The following is a 13,825-nucleotide window of genomic DNA, read 5'->3' on the forward strand; positions in this document are numbered from 1 at the left end:
ATTACTGCAATCCTTGGGAACCAGCCCGCCCTCCCTCCTCCGTCCCCAGCAGTTCACTGCACATTGCCCTTATTGAAACGCACGGAAAAAGGAGGAAAAAGGGAAAAAAAAAAAAACAACCCAGAAGTTTGACTGGAAACAAAGCTGTTGCCATGGGGACCACAGCGCGTGTGGTCCCCGGGAAAGCATCGCACTGCCTGCACGGAACCACTCGGGTCTGCGTGGGAGCTGATGCTTTGCAAAGAGACCTTTGCTGGTGTTACCCAGTTCAGATGAGGTTTCCTCTGAGCTGCTGATCTCTGGAGGAGACCTCGAGCAAGTTTTTCCTTAGGGAATGGGCCCAAGATGGGGTATGGCAGGGCAAGCTCGCTGATGCTGGTGGGACTGTGCTGGTTGATGGCTTCAGGGCAGCTCAAAACCCTAACCCATTCTTGGAGCAGGGTCTTTCATTTCTTTGCCCTTTTGACCCACTAGCTGTAGTTTTCCTTTTCAGCCTTATCTCCACCCGCCACATTTCAGGCTTCTTTAGGAAATGGTCTCCTTGAACTAAGAAACTGTGCATGAATGTGGCGTTGCTGAAAATAGCTGCTGGGTGATCCTGCGGGGAGTCGGGATCCACTTTTAATTGCTCCACACAGAACCACAGGGCTCTTAGGATAATTCAGCCCGTGGCGGGGATTGCAAATTGAGTCTCAGGCCCATCGGAGAAGACTTACGTCTTCTCTTTGGGCTCTGGTTTGACTATGATTCATTTGCCTCCCAAAGTTATTGGAAAAGAAAAGACTGCATCAGTTTCCCTTCTGTTTCGCATATGGGTGCTAACCCACCTCTAACACTAACCCCCTGCCTCAGTTTCCCTTTGGGTGCATGGGGGTGCACTGTGGTTCTTTAGGCACTGGTTAGGGGTGCTGATGTCTAGCAGTAGCTGCTGTAGGATGCTTCCAGTGGGTTAATTCCCACTCCCAGCTACTGTAATAACAGACAGATGCCCCATTGACACATCCATCCCGACATCACCACTGCTGCAGGCTGCGGCTGTCGGCCAGACAAGTGGTCACAGTGGTCTGGCCCTGCCAAAAGCAGGCAGCAGTGGCCCCATGCCAGGACAGCTGCTTCTGCAGCCAAACCTTTGAAGCACAAATCCTGAGCAGTGGGATTGCTCCTAGCGCATGCTGCCAGGGATAGACTAAGGTTGGCCTCAGGGAAGCGCCATCCCACAGTGGCGTTTCCATGCCTGCCATCCTGTCCAGCGAAGGCTGTGTCATGTCCCTAAGGCAAGCACCGTGCCTCTCTACTGCTCTGCAAGTGCTGGTGTTTTTGAGCTGAGACCAAGCACAGGTCCTCACTCTCTGGCCGTCTCTGCCTCCATGGGCTGGAGGATGAGGAGAGCAAATAACCAAGCCAGGAGCATCCCTGCCTCCCATGTACCACACCTGAGTCACCACCTCTCTGAAACCCGCTCTCCAGAGCAGCAACACCGCCCAGGGATGTGACTGGAATCAAATACAGGCTTGATCCCAGGTTGTACTGGTGCAGAGGAGCTATTTTTAAGACAATATAATAATTAATTGAATGCCTTTTCCATGTCACCCCCTTTTCCCTTCATGCCAGGTGACAGCTCTGCAGAGGGACAGTGTCCTTACCTGTCCATCAGCAAAGCAGCGTGCTCATGTTGCTTGGTGTAGGACAGTTTTGACTTGGCCAGCGTGACTAACCTAGGAAATATCTGCAAAACAGGGAAGAAAACAGACTCCAACAGCAAGCTAATTCAGAAAGACATTGAACCTCAGGGAGAAGGGACTTCTTCATAACAAACTACTACTGCCAGAGGCAGACAGAGATTTTCCAGCAGAACAAACCTGGGAGATATCTGCTGATTTTGCTAATGAATAAGCAGAGTCCATTCTGCAAATGAGACAGATACGATGTCCAGCTGCGACTGCAAAGAGACATGAGTCACATGAGGGATACCCTTGAACTCGGCCAGAGCTGGTCCTGCCTTGCTGCAGAGCACAAGGCGATTGCTGGGTCAGGACCTGTTGCAAACAAAGAGGTGCTTCTGCTCCTTCTGCTGGGAAAAAGGCTTTTTTAGCAGCTGTTTTCACGCCCAGCTCCATTTAAAGCAAATAAAACTAGAGCATGAGTTCTGTTGTTCATCTAACATGTTTCCCCTTCCGTTACTAGTTTCCATCTCTGTAGGGAGTGTGAATGTCTCACTGCGTTGCATTTAAATTTCAGCCCTTTCTCCCACCTCCCTCTGCTCTTCTGTTAGGGACATCTCTTGTCCAGTGGCTCAAGTGCCTTTTAGACATCCCACCCTGTCACCGGTGGATCCAGGGGACCTGGCCTGGATAAGACTGGGCATGAAGCATCCCTGTGCTCCTGTGGACACAGGCAGCAGGAGGCTACTCCCTGCACTGTAAAGGGTTTCCGGTTGAGGATCACCCCTCATGACGCCGGTATGAGGAGGGGTAAAACACGCTGTGAAATCTGGGAAGCCCTGAACAGTGTTTGTCTGCCCCTAAAAACACAGCACATCCTAAGGATCCTGCTTCCAGGGATGCAGTCAAAGACTCAGGCAGAGCCAGGGAGGTGCAGGGGCACTTTGTGCCACATCACTCGGCTATTTAGGGAGAGATTCTATTCCACAGCTCCTGGTTTACCCAGCCTGCCCTATCTCCTCTCCCCAGCTGCTTTGGATCAATCACTCCATATCGATCTCACCTCGCCTTTCGCCCTGCACGACCTCAGGAGGCAGGCTGAGCCCCGACAGCTCCTGACGAGCAGGGAGAGGTGCCTCTGGGTTAGATGCTGCTCTCCCAGCCTGGCTGAGAAAGTCACTTTGTCCCTCTCCTTTATGTGACGCATGACTCCTTGTGGCTGGAGCCCGTGTGAACGCGAATGGTGACTTTCCTCCTAAAAAGGATTTCGTTTTCCTCTCGGTGACAACTGTGCCCATTTTCTGTTGCTCATGCAGAACCCCTACCAGATGTAAGGGATGGAGAGAGAAATCCCTGTCATGATGCTAAGGGCTTCAGCTACCTTGAGAGGGTCACCACCATCCCTTGGCTCCCAGCCCCTCACTACCCCCTCTTACCTGATTACTCCCCCCCCCGGGCTCATTATCAAGGTTTCTAAAATGTGCATGTGCATGACATAAGGTTGTGCATCACATCCCCTGCAAAGATCCTTCCACATCAGAGCAAGGATTAATCTTATGGGGCCAAAGCTGTGCAGGTCTCCTCTTTCCTCCCCTTCATCCCTTCCCAGATATCCCATGGGAGACTTTGGTTTCTCAACCACAGGCTGAGAGGAGCTGGGGGGAAGCTGGGGAGGAGCATGTTGAGGGTGCTGACAGTTTTATGGCTGTTTCTCCAGGGTCTTGCTGGCAGGAGATCCTCCACCAGCTCCATGGGGCCTCGCTCCCCTCTTTCACACATGGCAACACGCTGAAGTTACAGGCCATAAATGGCCACAAATAACATGTAATTGTGTAATTACTTCACTCCTTACTTACACAGTCTAATCATAAAGGCATCGCAGTAAATACCCTCTAATGACAGCCTAATTACATCTTCCTGCAGATTACTGGGTAATTAGATCCAGCAGGCTCCAGAAATAATTCCCAGGGAAGCAGTGGTTCGGATTAGCGCATACAATCCAGCCCTCTCTTACCCAGGAATTAGACTGTGGCAGCCTCACATGAGCCGCCTTCCCTGGGCACTCTGTCACCCTTTGGTGATGATGCACCCTGACCCTTTTCCCATAGAAATAGCTTTTGCTGAGCCCCACATTGCTCTCCCAAAGCACCATCCTCTGCGTTTCTCCCCTTAATGGTATCACGGTGCTGTGCCTGGCTCTGGCTTCTTCTGCTGCTTGCAAATGCCCCCAGGTGTTCATTGCTTGGCCACCAAATGCCACCTCCCCTCAATCACAGGCATGCAAAGCTGTGCTCTTTGCTTCCCATTGCATGCAGCAACCCTCATTCAATGGGTCTTAGGATATTTGGGTACCCATCACCTCTTTTTCTACAGGATATTCCCCTTCTTCCCTTCCAGACCAGCCCCTGCTCCCGTTGGAGTTTTATGGCTGACGTCAAGGAAAGCAAGCTGAAAACTTTAATAGTATTAGTAGGAGGCAATCTTGTTATTGTCTTCCAGATCCTCCTCATGCCATGCCCATGCATGGGAGCCTAGGAGGTTTTAGGGGCAGAAGAGGGGGGGTCCAACCAGCATGGACCCAGCCCAGGCAGCCAGGAAGCAGCCAATGGAGTGTTTGGCTTTGTTTTAAATCCAGTAAATCCAAGCAAAATGGAGGCTATAAAGGGAAAAAGACCTAAATGAGCCTTCTGGGCTTGGCTGCTTTCCTCAGGGAAGGGTTGCAATGGAGAGCCCAGGGACTGTGGACCATGCAAGTGAAAGCTAAATACCCCAGTTGGGACTTGGGGCAGATCCATGCCTCCCCAAAAGCCTTTGGACCACATCTTCGATGAGTTCTCCAATCACTCTTGGCGGCACCAAGGTAGCTGTGGGGCCTGTGGAGGTTCTCCTGCCCTTCCCCACACACAACCAGCAGATCTTAATGGAGGTGATGGAGGCGAACAAAAATGGAAAGGCAAGAAATAAACAGTCACTCTCTGGACACATCACACATGCCCAGTGTGGTGGAAGCCTTCTCTTCCTTGTAACCTGCACCCATGTCCAGCCAGCCCACACCAGCAGTGGGGTACAACACCCGCCTTCTCTCTGCCTGGTCCCTGTGGCGAGGCTGGACACTCACCCTGACTCCACAGCATGAGCATCACCCCGAAAGCCATGCCCTGTGCCCTTGGGAACGGTGTGGCCAAATGGCTTCAGGCTGGAGAAAAATGACAGAACTTTGGGTAGCTTCTTCAAAGAAGCTTTGGGGCCTTCAGAAAAGCCCCAGCATTAACCTGCAGTGCGCACACCAAGCACAGGGAGGACCACAGGTCATTCCCATCTCTCTTATCACTTCTGCAGCAATGTCTGGACACCACTGGTGACCCAAAAAAGTCAGATCTTCCCCTCCCTTCACACCTAGGATCCCACTCCTGCATTTGCTATCATTCAGCCTTGGTTTGGCTGCAAAGATTTTTTCCACATCCCATGATAAAGGCAGTGTCTCCTGTGATTGCATTTCTCTGGCCCTGCTCTGCCAGGCAGCCTGCGTCCTCCTCCGAAGAGCTGTGATTGAAATGCCCATGGGGACAGAAAATGCCACAAAGGAGAGAAATGTTATTTCTTGAGCAGGATCCGTTGGTGAACAAGTGGAGTCCCTCAGAAACAAACCAGGCTGGACTTTTGTCGGCCTCCTGATACTCATCTCTGCTTTGCTTTGAGAACAGGGCTGAAGCAGAGAGGTCCTGGTGCTCCACTGCCCACCACTGTCACCTATGCTTGCCCAGCTTTGGTTTGCTCATTGCTGGTGTGTCTCCACCATGGCTGAGCATGGCCTCTCACTGCCCAAACAACCAGGTTTTTAAATAATAGATACTTGGGAAGCAGCACACCACATAGCTGCAGCCCCTTGTGTTGCAAGGGATGTCTTGGTCATACCACGTTCCAGCAGTGACCACTGTATTTTGGGATCAGTCACCCAAGGGTTGTCAGAGTAGCTGGATCAGCTCAGAGCCACGTCCTGATGCTCTGGTGTTCTGCAAGAAGCGCAGCTCCAAAGCTGCCCATGGAGGGGGTGAAGCCCTGGTGTGGCTGGGATGCACTTCCATGGCAGATAAGCTGTGTCCGCAGCCATGCCTCCAGCCCCTTTTGGATGTCACATGGTTATTTAATCATTCCCTCTGTTTTTGACAGCAAAAACCTGCTGTGGGGAATACACTGCCAGAGAGCCCAGATGCACACTTCACTTCAGAGGCATTCATTTTCATTTTTGGGATTAGCAGTGTGATTTCATTTGCCTAAGCCAGGAGGGCTTCCAGAAACAAGCAGCCTGAAAACCAGCCTGAAGCTGAGAAGAGCAGAGACCCCAGTACCAGAGTACCCAAGGGGACTGAAGGGGTAGGGGTGGGATGGTAAATACCCAGAGTGAGGGGCAGGATGTAGTGGGAGGCAGTGATTTCCCAGCCAGCTTTGACTCTGGGAACAGCCAGACGTAACCAGCAGCTTGTTTTGTGCTTTTCCCTCCTCCAGACTGGATCTTTGGCCCCAGCCCGGATGACAACAGCAACAAGAGCGACGTCAACTGCATCAGCAACAGCGTCAATGAGATGAGTGAGATGCCCGAGGTGCCACGGCGCCGGGACCGCCAGCCCCAGGACGTGGTCATCGCCATCGGCGAGACCTGCCACTTGCCGCAACAGACGTGATAGGCACGGTGCCTGGGCCAGGCGGGATGGAGCAGCGGGAATGGAGGGGAGCGATGGAGCAGCAGGAAGATGCAGTGGGACTGCAGCAGCCACCATGCAGGACCGGGCAAAGAGAGGAAGGGAAGGGCAGAGCTGGCACCACAGAGCAAAGCCCTTCTCACTCTGGTTTTGCCAGCCTCTAAGCACTTTGCTGGGGTGGGTGGCATTCCCCTTCTCTCAGGCTCCTCAGTCCTGCCCTGATGTCTGCCCATGGGTTCATGACCTCCCTTTCTTCCCTGTGAATAGCAAAAAAGAAAGGCAAATGCAAAATACACCCACCAACAAGAGGAATGAGCCAGAGAGGAGCCAGGCGGCCCTTTGGTGTGCGGCTGCCCTGCAGCACAGGGATGGATGGTGAAAAGGGCAAGGGCAACAAAAAGGCTGCATGAGAAATGGGGGTGTTTGTTTCTGGGGAGGAACCCAGGACACAGCAGGGAGCTGGGGCTGCGGCATGAGCTGGAGGCTGCAGAAAGGCACTGAAAGGTCAGTAGGAGCCAAATCCAACCCTGTACATTGATGACGTGTGCAGGCCATCATTCCTCCCCTTAGCTTTGCAGCTCTGCTGGGTGCCTTCCTTTTCCCTGCCAGGACACTGACACCCAGAACTGCCCTTCTCTCTTCTCCCCACTTCTCTCTGCCCAAAGGCATCCTTTCCGTTGCCAACTCCAGGTGGATCCTCACTTCCCCTTTTTTAAGGGGCTCAGGGGAAGCCAGCAGCAGGCGAGGTGGGGAGCGACCTCCCAGACCAAGTGGGAAAAGAAGCATCCTGATGGTTTAATTGGTATTCTAAGGCCAGTTCTTTCCCTGCTTGGGGTTTTGAACCACGATCCATCATTTCTCTGTATAGCAGAGCACAGGCACCAGGACCAACCTCATGCCTTGGTCCCAGTGTCTCTTCCTTATGAAGATCCCTTTGATCTCCATATATTTCCTAACCTTAATAAAAGGCTATAATGATGGCCCAGAGATCTGATCCCAGGAAAAGACAAGTGGTCAGGACTTCAGGGAACTGAGCCCTGCCTTTCCCAGCCTGAGATACACAGAGCACCCCTAGCAGCAGGAGCCAGAGCATCATTTTCCCCTTCTGAATGCAGTTAGGGGAAAATGGATGTATTTTCCACCTCCTGCTCTGATGGCTTTTAATGAGAGCCATTACCAGCAGTCCCACGCTGGGGTTTTGCCTGCTTTGCAGAAAGCAAGGGCAGTAGCTACAGTACCGCAAACCACCCCTCAGTAATTAACCATTTCCAATCAGACGCTCCATTCCTCCAACCAGCATTCTTCTCCTATTTGATTTGGCCCAGGGTTTGTAATGCTAGGTCCTGCAGTGGGGCTGTCAAGGAGAAGCCAGGCAGCAATGCCACAGCAGCATGGAGGTATGATGGGGGGTGAGCCTGGGTCTGTCGGTGATGGAGCTGGCTGTGCGCTGGGGAAACTAAGAAGGTTCAGATTGCTGGGAGACAGGAGCTTATACATGGTGGGAGGGCTGGTTTCCTTGCTTCTCTGCTCTTTCAACACGTAAAGGCTGGGCAATGGGGTGACCCACTGCTGGGGGGACAGTGAGGCCATGTGTCCAGCATTGGCACTGCTCTCGAAGGGACTGGTCCCTGCCATGAGAATATGGCACTCACCAGGCACAACTGGTCCCCCCACAGCTGCAGGCAACAGCCCCAGCAGCTCATCTGCGCTGAGGATCCATCACCCAGCTGCTGGAAATGAGGCTTCCTTGGGGATGGAAGCAGCCCCTTCCACTCCAGCCGGGTCCTTGCTCCTTTCCTGACACTTGTTGCGTCCCACACGGCACGATTTGACTTCGCGGAGATGCTCCTGCACAAGCAGCAGCTCTCACCCAGCACCAGCGTGGCTGTCATCCATCCAGGACACTGTCCTCCGAGCAGGAGAAGGAAGGAGCCAAGCTCCCTCCTGTGGCCACCGGCACCGGGGTCTACCGGGCTGCTCAAGGCTGGGAGAAGACTGGTGAGGAATCACCCTCAGCCCGCTCCCCTCCCGGAGCCAGGACCCCTCCTTTGAAACCCCTCTTTTGCAGGGATGCAAGGAAGGATCCTGATGCTGTGCCCATCCCCAGACCAACCGAGCCTCAGGTAATGCTATGGCAGGGGGAAACCACCAACCGTCTTCCTGAGCCACAGCGTCTCACCTGATCAGCACGGGGAACCGGGCTGGCCCTGGGGCTGTGCAGGACCCCATGGCTGTAGCTGCTTTCTCTGCTGTGACCCCACTGGAACCTGCAACACGACAGGGGAAACAGCAGAGGACAGCAGTTTCACACACACACCACGTTCACCCCCCATCCCTGCATCACTGCCATCATCTTGGCACCTGCCTTGCCCTGATTTGTCAACAGACACCGCGCTAATGCTGAGCTCTGAGGATGCTCTGAACCTGTCAGAGAGTCATGAGAAGCCATGGAGCCATTTTGCCTCCAGAAACTGGAGCAAACTGTGGCTTTTGGCTGAAAGCAGCCCCTGTCGCTCCAAGACATCAGTGGCTTCCAGCCTAGGCACCCACCGCTGGAATGGTTGAGTTTTGGAGGACATCTCCAGCACCCTCAGAGCATCTCTGAAGTGGGGTGGCAGTATAGGACCAGATGGACAAGCAAACCTGAGAGAATGGGGAAAGAAGAGTTGTTTGGGGCCAGTGTAGAGTACAGCAACCTCAACTGCTCCTCTTGCCCACCAGGACCCCTTCCCAGGGCTGGGCTGTCCCCACCAACCCATCCCTTGTCCCCCACGCCCTCCAAGCAGGGTATGAGGGTCTGGCCATCCAACATCAGGAGCTCAGGGAGAAGGTCCATGGGCAGAGGTGCTGTGGGCTGCTTTGCCTGGGGGAGGTTTGGGGGGTGCCAAGGGGAAAGGAGGCTGATGAGGGTGCCAGGCTGCTCCGACTGCTCCAGTGCCTGCACCTCCTTAGTGCAGGAGGTTGCTGTTTAAGCGCCTCTTTCCTCCCCTAAGCACCTTAGGGAGCAGGGGCGAGAGATGCTGGTGCTTTTTATAGCAGCCATAATCCCCACTGCACACACTGCCTGTGCCCTCCCACCCCAAGGCCCAGGACTGAGCCTTCACAATGCAGGCTGCTGTCCCAAAACTCCCTCAAATCCGTTCAGTTCCCAATGTTGCCTCTCTCCCAGGGCACAGATCCTGGCTGGGGATAGTTGTGGCCTCAAAACCTCTTTGCAGAAGGTGTTTGAGGGCCGCAAGTGTTGCACCACTCTGCCAGTCACAGCACTCTGATGAGGAGGGACAGCCAGACAGAGGTGTGGATGAAGAGTGGAGCCACTGCCTGGCCTCTCTGCTCCATTCCAAGCCTGGAGAGAAGGGATGCGAAATGGGAGGTTTGGTGCCTGGGAGAGGCACATTTCACCTCCCATCCCTGTCTCAGTGGCCAGCACTGTGCCCCTACCCACCCCAGCCACAGTCACTCCCCCAGGACCACCGCCATCCATGGAGGACTGCAAGCAATGCAGCTTCGCTCCCATTTGGAGGCATCCCTCTGGTCCTGCTCCTGCTCCCCATCTTGTCCCCACTGGAGGTGTATCCTGACATCCCCCTGATGGCCTCTCTGTAACATATTCACTGTAATTTTCCCTTTAAACACTCCACAGAAGGGACAAAACCAGCCCAGGGGGGTGCCTCTAGGTCAGGCCGAGCTAAGACTGTGAAAGAAGATGAATTTCTCCAAAGAGCAATTCCGATTTTCCTTCCCCTCCGCACCGGGAACTGAAGGCGGGCAGGAGGTGGCGACAGGAGCACACGCATCTGGGCACACACAGCTTCTGGTGTCACCCCTGGGGTGGCACTGAGCGGGGCGAACCCAGGTCCCACTCTACATGGGAAAGGGGGGACTCTTGCCAAGTGATGGTGCATGAGTGGGAAGGACAAGGTGGCACACTGGGGACCCTGCTGGGCCAGGTGGGTGCGCACCACCCAAGGGAGGAGGAAGGGGACTCCTGGCACCTTGGCTGTGTTGGAAGGGTGACATGGGCAGGGAACCCAGCCCAGAACCTGTCCTTGTCACCGGTCCCTTGTCACACCCCTGAGGCCTCAAGCAGTCATGCTTGGTTTTCATTCTCAAGCAGGGTTGGGAAGCTCTAAAGCCAAAGGATTAGTATCCAAAGCAAAGGCCAGGCAGGGAACAGCTCCGGGAGGCATTTACCAAAGGCTCGGCTTGCTCCTGGCTTGTGCTCCAGCTTTGTCCCTGTGTTCAACAGCCTCTGGGTCACTCAGCTGCTGACCCAAGAGCAGACTCGGGGGGAAGTCGGGGGATACCATAGGAGGCTCCCATGAGACACTGGGCAGTCAGAGCATCCGCTGCCTGGTGTGGCTTCTCCAGTGTGTAATAGAGGTTGAGCACACACTGAAAGCATGCCCTTCTTTAGAAGACAGGTGGAGGAGCACCTCTTCCTTCTCAGCTGTGTCTTTGCACAAAACCTGTAGGAGGTTCTGCCTTTGGAAAGCTGTAATCCTGAGGGAATGAGAAGGAAAAGCTGGAAACCAGCTGAAAACTCAGGATACAGGAACCCTCCACTGGGCTGGTTTAACCTGGTACAGGTGAGTCCTGGGCAGGGCATAGGGAGCAGGCTGAGTGAAACCAGGAGAGAAGGAGCCGGACCACGGGGCCAGCCTGGGTGCCAGGTCCTCAGTGCCAGGACTGAATGCTGTCCTGATCTGGAGGTGGTTTTGGCATCATGGGGCTCTCCCTTGGCTCCCACCAGCACCAACATTTCAGCCTTGCCCAGGGGCTTCCCCACAGCCAAAACAGGGCAAGCTGAGAGCAGGGTTTGGGGGCCCTTCCTGTCCTAGTTGTTGGCCTTTTCTGCCCCACACTGCCTGCAATGGATCAGGCAGCTCAAGCCCAGGGCTCTGCCTGAAGCACTGCTCCTGGCAATTAGAGAACCGTGGGGTGAATGGGACACCCTCCCATTGCCACTGGTGTCACTGGGTCACTTCATTGCACCCCTATAGCTGAACACTTTCTCCTGAGGGGTTTGGTTTTCAGGCAGGTCACGCTGTAACGCAGCCCATGATCATCTCAGGGAAAGCAGTGGGCAAGACATTGTCAGCGCCAGGTTACACTTGGTCCATCTAGACCTTTTCTTACCTTCTCATGTTAGCAGTGGATGCCAGAGAGAAGCCTCAAACAGAGCTCAAAGGGTTCATTTTAGAGCAGCCCTATTACACGTTTCCTCCCAGTACCTGATCCCTGAGCAATGCACAGGGAATGGTACAAGGGGCAACATGGAGCATCTCTGCCCCAGCCCTGATGAAGGTCCCCGTGCCAGGATCCAGCCCCACTCCCCCTGTACCCACTCCCTTTGTCACCCCACAGCAGCGCACCCCACACCAGCCAGCCCACAGGGTTGTATGGGGCTGCCAGACCAAAGGCCACGGTGAGGGGCAGAAGGGCTGGAAGCCACCTCCCCTTTGACCATGGGCACCGGGCTCTTCCCCTCTGTAAAAAGGTTATTTTCCCGGTGCCTGCCCAAAGGAACTACCATAAATTGCTTAAACGGCTGCAGCACCCAGGGGATGGGTCCTTTCTGAGCCAAGCTGCATGTGGGGAGGGGAAGGCCCAGGGGAGTGTTTAATAGCTAGCAAGGGGAGTCATTGAAGTGTTTTACGGCCTCGTTAAGTCAGTCTAATCTCTGTGTATATCTTTAAAAGAAAAAAAGATGACTGGATGGTGTTTTTATTGTAAGAGGTGGGTGTTTTCTGGCACTGGCTGGGATCCTGCCTGCTTTATCTGCTTGTTTTCTTACCTAACATCAGAGCTGCACAGCCCAAGAACAGCCCAAGGGCAGCAGCAGGCAGGGCCAGGCACTGCTCCTCCCTGGGCAGTGGTAAGAAGAGAGGCTCCAGGTCTATGCTGCAGGCTGTTTCTCATCCATGGGTGCTGTGCACCCCTTTACTGCACCCACCTTGCAGCAAGACAGAGGTGCTGAGATTTGAGGGGGTACTCCGATTCTATGCGCAGCTGAGGCTCCTGTAGGCTAGGCTTAAGAGTCCTTGCTCAGGGGAACCCCAGCAAAGGCGATGCAGAGCTGCCTGACCGCTGGGTCTAGCTATGGAAGAGGAATGGGCTGGGCATTTTGTTTCTAAGGTTTCCTTACTTTATTTTTCACCTCAGCCCAGCATAAAACGTGGAAATCCTGCCAAACCCTGCTGGCTCCAGCATCCACCTCTCCATCTGCAAAAGCTCATGGTTTCAAAGCCAGGAGACGGAACGGATGCTGGGCTGGGATGGCAGGGCTGGATAAGCCGCCTGCGTTTGCTTTGGAAAGGCTGATGTTTCCACGGGCTCCAGTGGTTCTAAAGGGACCCACCCTTTAAAATCTACCCAGGAGCAAATCCCAACAGCCTCAAATCAGAGCTGTGGCTGCTCCTACCCCATGCTGGGCTGGAGAAGTCTCTGTCCCATACCCGGACCCCACTGCACACCCTAGCTGGAGGAACCTGCAGGAACCAAGGCTGCAGATGCAGAACAAGGGAAGCAAACATGACCCCAGCACAGCTAATGGGGCTAGCAAACACCTAGAAAGTTCTTCCTTGAAAATCTGGGCAGGAAAGGTATTTGTAAGTGGAGACATAGATCAGCTGAGCTCAATACACCCCATCTCCCACAGAGCCTGTCACCAGCATCCTTGCTCCCAGCAGATGTGCTCTGGTACCCAACTGCTGCAGGAAGGGTGACTTTTACGTGTCACCACCCTGATGTGAGAAGGGACAGATCCCTGGACACATGGTCTGGGTTAAAGGACTGGGGTTAGACCTGCCAGAAGCTCCACAGCATCTCACTTTCCCCTTTCCCTACAAACCCCCATAAGCTCAGCAAAGCACTGACACTGTGGCCCGGGAGAAAGGCTATCGTTTATTAAGCCAGCTATTTTTTGATGAGAACGATTTAACAGCGCTGGAGGACTTACCCTGTCTCCCCCAGGGACCCTCAGCTGATTCATGCCATGCAGGGCTAGAAAGGAAGCGGGGCGCAGCCAGCCTTGGGGGACGTGGTGGCTTAGCAGCAGCGGAGCTACACAGGGAGCCATAAGCTGCTTGTAGGCAATGGCAAGCCAAGCACAGCTGCTCCAGGGCAGGCAGATGGGATGCTCACATAGAGCAACCTGGTCCCAGTTTGCTGGGATTCCCCCAAGTCCTCAGCAGGTGCCACCTCCTGGAATTGTGGGTGTTGTACTCTCCAGGTGATCCAGGAAAGCCCTGAGGATCTGCAGGGGAAGTGAGAATGCTCAGGGGGTCTCAGTATGGAGTTTAGTTTTCACTGAAGGTGCTGCTTCAGAGGCACAAAGCTGAACCTGTCACGCACACAATCACCTTCCTAACCACGGCCAGCTCACATCTCTCTCTAGGGAGAGTCACAGCCAGGTCTTCCCTCTCTTTTGACTTCCCATTGACATCAGGAGATGGTGTCCCC

This window comes from Psittacula echo (assembly GCF_963264785.1).
Source record: "Psittacula echo genome assembly, chromosome: 7".
Classification (NCBI taxonomy): Eukaryota; Metazoa; Chordata; class Aves; order Psittaciformes; family Psittacidae; genus Psittacula; species Psittacula echo.